Genomic DNA, 13,246 nt, shown 5'->3' with positions numbered 1-13,246 from the left:
AGCACACCTCGCTTTTCAGACCGATGAGCTTTGTAAAAATCGACGTGTTTCAGAAAGGCGGGGCATAGAGGAGAAACAATAATGTACAGTATGTGGAAAATAATGTGTTTTTTGAACCTTAAACCACATAAACACATTTCATTACACCAAATACACAAAATAATGTTCTTTTTAGTAACATCATATGACCCCTTTAAAGACACAATATTTGGTGCTATTTTCAATGGATTTCTTTTATAATTTTATAGCATTTTTTTAATTTTACAAATATTATTTTATTATTTTATCAATTCATTTAATAGCACATGGTACATTTTATAATATATATATTTTATAATAAAATATCAAAATTAAATAAATTAAATTAAATAATTTTAAACTGGGTCTTGAATTGGAATTCAGCTTAAAGGCTTCTATTTATTTTCAACAAAAACAACACTGAAGACAATATTCGGTGATATTATTTTCAATGGATTTCCTTCATAATGATAGTTTTATAGCATTTTTACCATCTCATGAAATGATGCTTAACATTTATGTGATACTTAAACACAATAAATAGCATACATGAAAATAATAAACAAAGACCAAGAATGACAGAACAGCTGGAACATTTCCTGACATTTTTCCATGACAGGTGAGTATTAAATACAGCGATGTTAATGATTGATGAATGAGTTTCTGTGTTATAAAAAGACAGGGACATAACAATGTCCACTGGCATGTTGACGACTGATTACCAACCAAAGCTTAGCATAAGTTTCTCATTTCTCATCAGGCCATTAATGCAGTTGAGCTTTAAGTAACAGTCCAACTTGTTAGTCTGCCTTTGGCAATACTGAAAAAGTAAGCAAAAGATTTATTTATTCTAAATATATATACTTTTCAAAGGCTTGGAGTCAGTAAGATGTTTTAATGTTCTTATGTTCACTAAGGCTGCATTTTTTTTATCAAATATGCAGTAAAATCAATAAAATTGTGAAATAATATTACAATTTAAAATAACTTTTTTCTATTTGAATATATTGTAAACTGTAATTTATTCCTGTGATGCAAAGCTGAATTTTCAGCATCATTCCTCCAGTCTTCAGTGTCACATGATCTTCAGAAATCATTCTAATATGCTGATCTGCTGCTCAAGAAACATTTTGGATAATTAAAAAATAATTAAGATGATATTAAGCAGCTTCGTATTCTTGTGGAAACCGTGATACATTTTTCAGGATTCCTCAATGACCAGAAAGTTCAAAATAACAGCATTTATTTGAAACAGAAATCGTTTGTAACATTATAAAAGTCTTTACTGTCACTACTGATCCATTTAATGCATCCTTGTTCAATGAGACCGAGCAATTTAAAGGGACAGTTCACCCCAAAATGACTATTCTCATATCATTTACTATCCCTCGTGTCATTGAAAACCACTAGTTTTGGATGAACTATTTTCGTAACTCTTTTGAAAAATCTACAGCATTTATTTGAAACAGAAATCGTTTGTAACATTATAAAAGTCTTTACTGTCACTACTGATCCATTTAATGCATCCTTGTTCAATGAGACCGAGCAATTGAAAGGGACAGTTCACCCCAAAATGACTATTCTCATATCATTTACTATCCCTCGTGTCATTGAAAACCACTAGTTTTGGATGAACTATTTTCGTAACTCTTTTGAAAAATCAGAAATAAACAGTGATGAATGGGGTCTGACATCATCACAGATGCTCAAAGGAATGCTGCTGCGGCTGTGTTCAGATAACTTATCTGAAGCTGCTCGACTACTGTTCAAAGTCTGAAGATATAGTACGGTTACGCGTGTTACATGTCGACAGCCCTCAAAAACGTCACATTCAATCACAGCTAAAGAGAAACCAAGCTAAGAAATGATATAAAACTCATTCAAAAGGTAGAGATAACTTAAAGATGTGTGTTTTTACCACGGGGATTTTGTGTGAAGCAGGACCCCTTAAATCACTTTAACATGTCAGTTAACATGTAATCCAACAAGTGGATTATTGCTTTTATAAAATGTGAGAACAACATGTTAAACGACACCAATGCTGCTACATATAAGTAAAAATCTGCAATGCATTTCTCTAGTATGCCTCAAACCACCAACCTCGCATGAAGAAGAAGTAAAAAGGACATAATGAGATACGGATGAGGAGGAGAACTGACTCTTATTGATCAGTCAGCAGGAAGAACAGCATGTGCAGCAAAAGAAGTCAAGCCCACACACACACTCAAACCATATTTGGGTGGTAAATAGCCTCTTAAAAATGTACAAATATAATTTTATAAATAATTATATAGTATAAATATAAATAAATAATATATAATTTCATTTATAAATATTATTTTACACTATTTTTACAGTACAAAATAATATAAAAAAATAAAATAAAATAAATTTGATAGTTTTTATAATTTCTGTTTTATAGCTATTTGTATAAATACCATTTTGCTGTTTTATATTCATTTCTGTCACTGTTAAAAATTTTCAGATGTAACCTTAGAGAAGCTGTTTCTGTCAGATCAGATGTAACCTAATGCAGTCAGGTTGATTCAGTTGTAATAAATAGCAAAAAAATAAAAAAAATAAAAAAATAATTTCAATTAATTAAAAAATGTAATAAATAATAATAATTTGAATTAAAAATTGTTAATTTATATATTACCATATTAGATTTTTGGTTACCCAACAAAATATTTTTAAAGTATATTAACACTTGCTCTCACATCCATCTTAAGGAATTGTTGAATGAAGTTCTTCAATGAATACTGACTCAAACTGTAATCGTGTAATAACCTGTAAAGCCCCTGAAGTCTCCTGCTGCTGTACATCTGCAGTGACTGCATCTCCGCAGTCCTCCACTGCAGCACTCATGAGACCCGCAGATCAATAAAAACGTCGCTACCGTATACCAGAAACACACAAGCACTTCCAGATCACAGATCCTGACGACTCGAGCAGCACAGAAACTGCAGGCAGAGAATCCTGATGTCCGTTAGTCATTCATTGAAACACATGGCCTTTGTATGTTCATTTACTGAAAACTTTGTCTAATTTGATCATGCTTTCAGTTGCCAATAAAAGTCTGGTACTTTCACCTCCGTTTTACCACATACGCAGCTAACGGAGAATGTTCTCAGAATGTTCTCTTGAAACGTTATTACCACCCAGACTGTAAAAAAAGATTTTTCAAATGTATAAATTGTAACGATTACTGTAGTACAGTCTTTCTACTTCAAAATTTCAAGTTTAATTCAATGTGTTGCTATCTCTTTGTAATTATTTGTGAAATGTACTAGTCATTTCAGTGTGAAAATTGCTAGTTAATCCTACACCGTTTTGTTATTTTCAGTACACGTTTGCCATTTCTGAAAATGCAAGAGTGGCAGGATTATGATCAGCTGTTCTTCTGAGCTCAGGACTGATGAATAATTCATTGCTTTCAGTTAACGGATCACAGCGACAACCGTTTTTAGAGTCCCCGCATACCCACATACGTCAAAGCTCGTATAACTCGAGCCATGTGGGCTGTATTTTCTCTCGGTCTGCTGAAATGCTTCATCATGCATGTGTGATGTGACTCTCCAGATCTGATGTCATGGCTCATGATGCTGATTTCCTCACACAAGAACACTGTGACATGCTGTCCACGTAAAACATCATTTTTAGATAATTCTTGAATAGTTATTACGCATTCTGTCTGCCATCACATCAAATGAGAAAATATATGAAATATTCGTACTTGTAGAATTTTTTAATTATTACCAGGGTCCAAAATATGAGACCCCCAGTGAAAATTCCTCTATTTTGCATTTTACTGTCCTAATACTACATTTTAATATAAATGTATAGACACTGTAAAAATGCTAACCATTTCTTTGTAATTTTTTGTAAATAAGAAATTATTTTCTTAATGAAATGTCTGAGTGAAAAAAATTTTTTATAGCAATTTTAATATGCTTTATATTTTGTGCCATTTTTATAAATTACATTTTTAGAATTTCATTATTTTTTATAAATACTTTTTTATAAATGTGCAGATGTAACCTTAAAGAATCTGATCAGACTTAACCTAATGCAGTTAAAAAAATTATATAAAAAATGTTTCCAAGTAAACCCTACACCAATTTTCTTTCAGCGTATTTTTTCTGCATATAAACGAGTGATTTTCTATTCCTTATTCTCCTCCTCAGCAAGTGACCGGCTTCTCTTTGCTGTCTGCAGCTATAAATAAAGTATATTCAAGCAGCACCCTGCACCGAAACTAAACACCTCTCTCCCAAAAGCTCTCAACACAGCCAACAAAAACAGGTCGTATGTTTGCACACACTGAGGCCGTCGCTAACAAGCTGCCCTGCGCAAGTCAACACAATTTCAGCCTATCGGCTCCACATCGAGTTGATTAGAGCAGTCCTAAAAGGTGACGATACCGAAATAAGTGAAGACGTAATTTCCTGAGCTGAGAGGGAAAACTTCAAGCACGTTTGTGATACTGACAGAAAAGCTTCACGTTACAGCAACAGGGGCTGGATATAAAAGCCCTGTAGATGACACTCAATCATAAAGCATGATGTCACATTATTAATGTGACGCTTACGGGCATTAAAGCAATAAGCCCCAAGAAGCTGTGGTTTACAGTGAATTTATAACAGCTAAGAGGCGTTGTTAGGTACGACGCGAACACACCAAGTAAACAAAGGTGTTTGTTTGTAGAGTAATTTACAACAGCTTCGAACCAATCAGAATCAAGGACCGGAACTATCCGTTTTATACATTTGCATAACTGACGTCTGATGTCACTGGAATTTCATTCATTCATCATCATTCTTTATAACTCGCTATTTTTCAGCTTTTGTCATCTTGACTATCTTTCCAATAAATGACATTTCACCTCAAAATCAAAAGAACTTATATTTTGAAAACAAATAAATTATTAAAAACAATAAACTATTTTTAATTGAATTATTTAAGTGATGATTAAGTACATTTTGTTTGATCTAGATGTTTTATTTGTTGTATATCCTTTTATTATCGATATTGATTTTCAGTAGATTCTATTCCATTAATAAAGTTAGTCTAGTACATAAAAAAAGTATTGGAATGCAATTGAATTTTTTTATCAAATAATTGAATTGAGCACAAATCTAAATATCATGCAAAAATTAATTATTAGAAATAAATTATTATGTCAATAAATACATTTTAATATACATTATTTTTCACACATTGGTAATCACATATTAGAGAAAAATATACACTGACACTTGTATACACTGGACATATTCTTGACAGGTTTCGTGACATTCACTCTTACACAGTCTATAATTCACACAAGACAGACTTTCAGTATTTGATTTAGACTTATAATATTTGTTCTGTAAAAGACAATCTCTCACCTGGTAAATCCAGCCTAAAAGAAAAAGATGTTCCAAGACCTGCGAGTGACACTAGATTCTCCTGACATCAGACCAGTGGGTGTGTCTAAAGCTGCCAAACGTAACTTCACACTTCCACTCTCTATTACACACACACACACACACAAACACACACACACAATGTGTATGTATATATAAATATCCATATAGAGACATTTGCTCTGACACACACTCATGCATTAAAGTGAACTTTGACAACCCACCCAGCAAGACGGCAGGCGATCAATGATTAGCCAGAGGAATGACAGGTCAACATTACCACACACTGAGTCTTAAAAAGACAGACACAACCTAAAATAAAACACACCAACAAGAGCAAAAATAACACTTTTTATATAACTCATATTTCAGGTCAAGTCTTCATCGATGGAAGTTTGTTATTTTATAACATGATGCACACACCTGTATGTGCTTTTCCCTTTTTTAGTGCATACAGTTTAGTGCATACTAGTAGTAGGAAGCACAGTCAACTGGGAAGCAGACATCGATATTATTAATGTCCCAAAAAGTAGGTGAGAGAACATTTCTAAATGAAAGAATAAACATTTTTTTAAAGTATCGGAACTACTGATGGATATGGCCCTGTTCAATACTGTGACCAGCAACGAGCAAAATGCAAAATGGTGCTAATTGCCAACTAAAAGCTGTTCAGCACACAATGGACTGGATCTCACCCACCACAGGAACCAGTCAATACCATTGATCAGGCCAGACTGAGGCCAGCAGATATCAATAGCTGAGACTATAACTAAACGGCTAATGTTAGTAGAGTTTGCTATAAGCTAGGCTATTGCTCACACACTGAGGGATAATGATTTGAACAAACCCATATCTTTAAGCATCTCAAATGGTTCTGTAAATTGCGTAAATCGTCCTGTGCTGTTTGTGCTACAGGCATTAATGATGCCTCAGATTGTATGATTTGTTTGCTACGAAATGTGCTTTTTTAAATCAGACTTTCAGTTTTTGCAAGGTGGATGATAACAACGACCGAGCAACCACATAACAACCACCTAGAACAACATAGCAATGTCCTAGCAACCACATAGAGAGGCCCTAGCAACTACCCTTAACACTCTAGCAACCCCATAGCAACACTCTGACAACCACATAGAACACTGAAGCAACAACATAGCAATGCCCTAGCAACCACATAGAGAGGCCCTAGCAACTACCCTTAACACTCTAGCAACCCCATAGCAACACTCTGACAACCACATAGAACACTGAAGCAACAACATAGCAATGCCCTAGCAACCACATAGAGAGGCCCTAGCAACTACCCTTAACACTCTAGCAACCCCATAGCAACACTCTGACAACCACCTAGAACACTGAAGCAACCCCATAGCAATGCCCTAGCAACCACAAAGAACACCTAGCAAACGAAATAAATGAATTAGCTTAAGATAAAGTACTAAAATCACTTAAAATAAAATTGAAATAAAAATGAATTAAAGCTAAAAAAAATCTAATAAAAATGACAAAAGCACAAAAGAAACCACATAGCAACACCCCAACAACCACCTGGAACATCAGAGCATCAAACATTGCAATGCCCTAGCAACCACACAGCAACGCCATAGCAACCATGAAGAACACCTTAGCAACCGCATAGCAATGCCCTAGCAACCACATAGAGAGGCCCTAGCAACTACCCTTGACACTCTAGCAACCCCATAGCAACACTCTGACAACCACCTAGAACACTGAAGCAACCACATAGCAATGCCCTAGCAACCACATAGAGAGGCCCTAGCAACTACCCTTAACACTCTAGCAACCCCATAGCAACACTCTGACAACCACCTAGAACACTGAAGCAACCCCATAGCAATGCCCTAGCAACCACAAAGAACACCTAGCAAACAAAATAAATGAATTAGTTTAAGATAAAGTACTAAAATCACTTAAAATAAAATTGAAATAAAAATGAATTAAAGCTAAAAAAATCTAATAAAAATGACAAAAGCACAAAAGAAACCACATAGCAACACCCCAACAACCACCTGGAACATCAGAGCATCAAACATTGCAATGCCCTAGCAACCACACAGCAACGCCATAGCAACCATGAAGAACACCTTAGCAACCACATAGCAATGCCTTAGCTAAAGTACTAAAATTACTTAAATTAAAACTGAAATAAAAATAAATTAAAACTGTATAGAAATGCTTAAAAATAATCAAAACCTAACAAAAATGACACAAGCAAGAAACTACATAGCAACACCCTTACAACCACCTGGAACATCAAAGCAATCACATAGCGACACCCCAGCAACTACAAAAAACACCCTAGTAAGCTGAAATATATAAGTTGAAATATTAAAATTACTAAATCAGAAATAAAAAATTAAACATTATAAATAAAATAAATTACTTTAAACAATATATACATTAAAAATAAATAAAAATGACAAAACAACATAAAACAATTACTAAAACTTTAAATAAAAATAAAATGAAAATAAAACTGAAAATACAAAGTAAAAGCTCATACAAATATATAATAGATATATAATATATAATAACATATAGTATATTATTAATATTAAAATAACACCAGAGAATGTAAAAAATTTGTGTGTGTGTGTGTGTGTGTGTGTGTGTATATATATATATATATATATATAGCAAAGCTATTCTGTTCTGCTCTATTCTGCAGTGTGATTATACCGAACCTCAGAGTTTGACGGGGATCTCGCTTGTCTTTAGCCTGCTCAGCACCTCAAGTCAGGTTAATTGCACTGGCTAATTTCCAGAAGATGCGCCTCACAGATTCACTCTGCTAATGTCTTTCCAATTTCACATGAGTTCAAACCCATTTTCAACGCCGACAATGGCCTTTTCTTCACCTTCAGAAGTCCAATTTTCTCCACGACCCAAAGGGAAATTCAAAGGGTGCTCTTCTATTCTGTGCCTAAATAACCATATTAACGTTCAGGCCGTGTATTTTCTCTCTCGGCTCGTGTCTCAGCATGAAACCCAATCTAAGAGCAGCTCACTGCAAACCGGAAACTAATGAAAGCCACATAAATGAACCATAACGACAAAAATGAGCAGTCAGCAGCTACCAACAAATGAGTTATTAGGCCTTTACATTATTTCAAAGTTTCTTTGCATATAATAAACCCTTACATGCCTCTCTCATCCTCATGCTTGTGCCTCTAAACACAATAAAATAGATATCTCCCACACATTGCTTAGCTCCTGTTCAGTGCATTCAAGAGTGAAATACAGAGGCAGAGGCAGCACAGAGCATCCATTACCAACACTGCATTCACACACACACACACACACACGGTCCTCTATCCATAATGTTGCTTTCACCATTGAAAAAGTCGTCTCGTCTGAATCAGAAGAGAAATATGCATAGATCAAGCCAAAACAGCTCTAAACAAATATGTCAGTGGATGTTAACGTGAGAGGACAACAGGGGATGGAAGCATTATTATGGATTATGGACTCATATTTTAGCCAGAAGCAACAGTTTAAAGTTAAAAACATCTTAATGATGGATTCGTTTCTTACACACATGCAGCTTTTCACTTCTCAAGATGTTAATGGATGAACTGGAGTGGTGTGGATTATTGTGATGCTTTTATCAGCTGTTTGGACTCTCATTCTGATGGCACCCATTCACTGCAGAGCATCCACTGGTGAGCAAGTGATGTAATGCTACATTTCTTCAAATCTGTTCTGATGAATCTACATCTTGGATGGCCTGAGGGTGATGAAATTTTTAACAAATTTACATTTTGGGGTCAAATATTCCATTAAAGAATGACAAAAATGACACTCATTTTCGAATACGAGTGTCAGCAATGACATAAAAAATGCCACTTTAGCTCAAATTTTCAGGTCCAGGTAATGCATATGCATGATCAATAAGCTGATTGGCTTTTTTTAACTGAAAGGCAGGATTTACATTCCCACAGCAGCCATAAAAGTGATACTATTTATGCAAGACAATTGCATTAGATAATGAATTTGTTCATTCATGCGTTTGGCAAAGACCAGGTTTAAAACAGTTTTTGGAGTTTGTTCAATCAGTGTTATTTTAGTATTATTTAGATACTATTAGAGTATTTATTCATATTTTATCTTTTATTTCAGTTTTTATTTTCCTTTAAATTTTTGTGTTTTAGTAACTTTTATTAGCTTTTATTTTTATAATATCTGTTTAGCTTTCATTTCTTTTGAATTTAGTTTTAGTAATTTTACTACTTTAACTTATTTTATTTCAGTTATTTGCTAAGACAACATTTTAAATTTTAATTTTAAGTTAAAGTTTCATCTAATATTTATCTATTTTTATTTTAGCTTTATTTCAATCAATCATTAATAGTTTCCGTTAACAATAACAGTACTGCCAACACTGTAAAAAAAAATCTGTGACATTTACGGTAAAATACCGGCAGCTGTGGTTGCCAGAACTTCACCGTAAAAAAATATGGTAGCAACATTTGAGGTTTTACAGATTTAACTTAAATTCACAATAAAATACCGTATTTCATTAACGGATGTAATGTTAATAAACCAACATATTGAAGTGTTAATATCTGTTTTGAACCATTGAAATGCACTGATAACCACCAAAAACTGGTGGTGATGAGAAAGTCACACGATGAACCAAAGCTCATCACAAACAGCTTTTCTACGAGCTGAGGACAATACTTTTATATAGAAGGTGCACGGTGTCATTCACACAAACACTAAACCCCATCATGGTGACACACATGAAACTGAAATAATGCAATAAACATTAATCTAACAACATTAGATGTAAGATTAAACCCTAATGTACACAACTAAGAAGAAAAAACTAAGAAGCATGTTATTTCAACAAATAAACATCAAATATGAAGTATCATGCAGGGAATTCTGGGAGTGTCAATTTACGGTTTTTCAATTACTTTTTCTTTTTCACTTCCAAAAACCAGTAGTATTTTACTGTAAAATTACATTAATTGTAATTACATTTATTCACCTTATATAGTATGGAAACTTACTGTTAACCAGTTAACAGGTTTTTACCGTAGCATTTTTACAGTCTTTTACTGTTAAAATCACAATCACTTTTTACAGTGACGCATGAGCAATAACAGCGATTCCTGCCTGTAATAAACATCTCTGTTTAATGGAAATCAAGTGCTATGTTAGTGTCTCCACAGCTGTGTTTGGATTTGAACATCACAGGTGATGCTTTGTGTAGGAATAGAGTCATAAACTGAGAGTGATTCATTCATTCTGAATACTCCAGAGAGCAATGCACACTCCCTTTATCTCTCTCGTGCATGTGCGTCTTAATGTGTTGGAGGCGTTGCATAACTGTTAACAGCAATGATGACAGTCACACCCTAGCACCACCACTGAGGCTCTGAAACAAAACACACTTAAAAACAAAGGGGGGTTTCACAGTGATGCCATAGCAGAGCTATTTTTGGTTCCTAAAAGAGTTAAACACACCTTGATGGATTTCTTTCTTAAAAACACACACACACAGCTTTTGGCTTCACAAGACGTTAATTGATGGACTGGAGTGGTGTGGATTACTGTGATGATTTTATCAGCTGTTTTGGACTTTCATTCTGACGGCACCCATTCACTGCAGAGGATCCATGGGTGAGCAAGTGATGTATGCTACATTTCTCCAAATCTGTTCCTAGTGGACTATTCCTTTAAGAGACTGAAGTACACAAGATTTACTCTCAATCTTCGCAAATTTTACTCAGTAAAAAGAAGTCTAGGAGAAACAAACAATAGAGATTTTATAGAGATCTCATTCATGATTTTCTTTCTTATGGGTGGGGTTGTGGAAATATCTAACGAACTGCACTAAGCATCAAGTAAGGTCTTCCTCCCACATCTTTTTAGCATTCGTGAGGCACAAGTAAACATCTTCAGAGACGTTTAGAAACCGAGGAACGGATCATTTATATCGGATCGTTGCAGACTTGCTGCTTGGCAATGTTCAAAGCATAAATCTCGCATCTCAGCATCTCATTGGTGTCTTCTTCTCTCAAGCGTTTAGTCTTAATCGATACGTCCTACCATGCACCTCTTCAATTTGTTTCCCTCTATCTCTGTCCATCTCACAGACAGACAGAAACTTGGGCGAGACTGCAGAGAGATATCAATGCAGGATCTCACAGCAGCCAGAAGTGTATCTGTACGGATTTGCACGTGTTCGTGTGGCAAGGCAAGGTCACAGCGCAGCTGATATCCACACCGGCACAGACACACATGAGAATCTGTCCAAAAGCAAGCCAGCCTCCTGGTAATATGACGCTGGAGAGCTGCAGCAGCTGAGATCTTGTTGCATTGATGGCTTCAAAGAAGAACAGCGTAATCTATCCTATATATCCTACGAGCCTAGACTCATAAAATGCTCTCTTCCTGCTCTTCGCAGCGGCTCAGGTTCAAATTCGAGCAGAAACTATGTTCTGATCAAATTTCTCTTTTCTTTTCTACAATTCTTTTTTTCTGTTCTTCCTATACTTTCTAAATAAAAATAACAAAAGGATCAAAATCTACATTATAAAGTCCAATACTGAAACCACATACTGATTTGAATCATGTAAATAATAACAAAAGAATAGCACATACTTTTATTTTATGAATATAATACTAAATTAATTGTATTAATAACATACCAAATAACGGAAATAAACTACCAAATTCATTTTATAAATAAAATCCTAAATAAATGTATTAATACCAAATTGCTTTATTAAAATAAACTACTAAATCACTTTTAGAAATACATTTCAAAATTGATTTTATTAATAAAATACTCAATTACATTTTAAAATAAACTACTGAATTAATTTGATAAATTAATCATTTCAAAATTATTTTTTTTAAATACCAAATTACATTACAAAACTACTGAATTAATTTTGTAAATAAAATACAAAATTTGTTTTATTAATAAACTACTGAATTGATTTTATAAATACAATTTTACATTGTATTAATACAATATCAGCTTACATTTTCAAATAAACTACAGAATTTTATTTTTAAAAATGCTCAATTATTTTTATTAATAAAATACAAATTAGATTTTATAAGTAAACTAGAATGTTATAAATAAAATGTGAAATTAATTTCATTAATAAAATACTAAATTAATATTCTAAATAAAATAAAATTTCATTATTATATTCCTTTTATAAATTATTTTTATATATAAAATATTCAATGGATTTTATAAAGTACCAAATTAATTTTAGAAATACAATGCCAAACTGATTACACAAATACTAGGTAGCAAATAATATTAGCAAAAAATATATATATATATACACAAAGCTCCATTAAAAAAACAGTACCAACAAAAACTAGTGATAAATCAAAGGAACAGGAATTAGCGCTGTCACCAGGTCAGAGGTCAGTTATGCAACTGAACAGACACATCATTCAGAACGGAATACTAGTGTGCTACTCACTGCATACTGAACCGTACATTTTGGCAATATGGAATGATAATCTACTTTCTAAAGGAATTTCAGCAGAGTTTGAAACTGAAGAATACCTTGTGACTCACTGAGAGTTTTACGCCACTGATAAGCGTTCAGACCTTGAGGACCTTGTATTGAACCTTCAGTTGAAAGCCTCTAAGGACACGCTCTCCTTGGTTTCAGTCGCCATCCGAAGCCACTAGAGGCTGAAGGACAGATCCAGAACGAGATTTCAACAGTATAACCATCAAGGTGAACGAGTCCTCCAACACAATCCAGTTAAAGAGCTACAGTATACTTTATGGCTTTGACTTCATCAGGTGAAAGGAT

General features: G+C 33.9%; 1 protein-coding gene across 2 annotated transcripts in view; it reads right to left on the bottom strand.

Moving 5' to 3' along the window:
* The window catches only part of LOC107587581 (protein kinase C and casein kinase substrate in neurons protein 1-like), a 36,891-nt gene that overhangs the window by 21,202 nt on the left and 2,443 nt on the right, over positions 1-13,246 (bottom strand). The window contains exon 1 of one of the 2 annotated variants that reach the window (XM_016275410.1): positions 5,409-5,529. The exons of the other annotated variant lie outside the window; for it this stretch is intronic. The gene's annotated coding sequence lies outside the window, so the exon portion shown is untranslated. Of the gene's footprint in view, positions 1-5,408; positions 5,530-13,246 lie in introns of those variants that run through there. 2 annotated transcript variants of the gene reach the window in all.

The sequence above is a fragment of the Sinocyclocheilus grahami genome, unplaced genomic scaffold (genome assembly GCF_001515645.1).
Source record: "Sinocyclocheilus grahami isolate Dianchi unplaced genomic scaffold, SAMN03320097.WGS_v1.1 scaffold94.1, whole genome shotgun sequence".
Lineage (NCBI taxonomy): Eukaryota > Metazoa > Chordata > Actinopteri > Cypriniformes > Cyprinidae > Sinocyclocheilus > Sinocyclocheilus grahami.
Note: the sequence above shows the minus strand (reverse complement) of the source record. Positions and strands in the feature narration are given on the sequence as shown.